The 784-nt window shown below is 30.9% G+C and overlaps 1 non-coding gene across 1 annotated transcript; it reads left to right on the forward strand.

Annotated features, from left to right (window-relative positions):
- The first annotated feature begins 465 nt into the window (after window positions 1-465).
- LOC122103019 lies at window positions 466-572 on the forward strand. The gene has a single exon (XR_006146672.1). It is a non-coding gene; the product is annotated as a U6 spliceosomal RNA (small nuclear RNA).
- Window positions 573-784: the final 212 nt, after the last annotated feature.

The raw sequence follows: 784 nt of genomic DNA on the forward strand, positions 1-784 counted from the left end.
TTTACACAAAGACTTTGCAACTTCTCATTAATAAAGTTTCCATAAACTCTGAAATGTACATACTTAGTACTTAATGTCTGTTACCATAAATATTAAATACTTTATAGAAAAGTTTTATACCTGCCAAACGGTCCTATTTTGGGCATATATAAGCAAAATCCCAAGATTAAGCATATTTAAAACCTTAAAACTTTTAACAAACCTAAACACTTGCTGCAATGTTCATTTTGACAGGTGCCTTGTATAGAATAATTTAATTCCTCCTCCTACACATCTCTTGAACTACAAATATCTGGAATTATTTTGTTTTTGGCATGTCTATCTTGATTTTATTCCTAAATGTGTGCTTATGTAAGAAATATATGATTCTAAAATTTCACAACAATTCTTTTGAACTTAATTTTGTTGAATTGTGTAGTTTAATAAAATCAATAAAAATTATACTTTCTATATAAAAAATGTTCTGTGCTCAATTTAGCATCACATACACTAACATTGGAATAATACAAAGAAGATTAGCATGCCCCCTGCACAAGTATGTCATGAAAATTTGTGTAGCATTCCATATTTTTACAACAACAGATGCTGAAAGTTGTGTGGTCACAAGGGAATAGTACTGCATTCTTAGTGGGAGTGAAAACTTGTTCAAATACTTTGGAAAGCAGTATGGAGGTTCCTCAAAAGACTCTACATAAAACTCCCGTATGACACAGTAATCCCACTTTTGGGTATTTACCCAAATGATCATAAACAAGACCATACTAAAACTACCAGCACAACTATG

Source organism: Dipodomys spectabilis, unplaced genomic scaffold (assembly GCF_019054845.1).
Source record: "Dipodomys spectabilis isolate Male_0828 unplaced genomic scaffold, ASM1905484v1 ptg001319l, whole genome shotgun sequence".
In the NCBI taxonomy this organism is placed as follows: Eukaryota; Metazoa; Chordata; class Mammalia; order Rodentia; family Heteromyidae; genus Dipodomys; species Dipodomys spectabilis.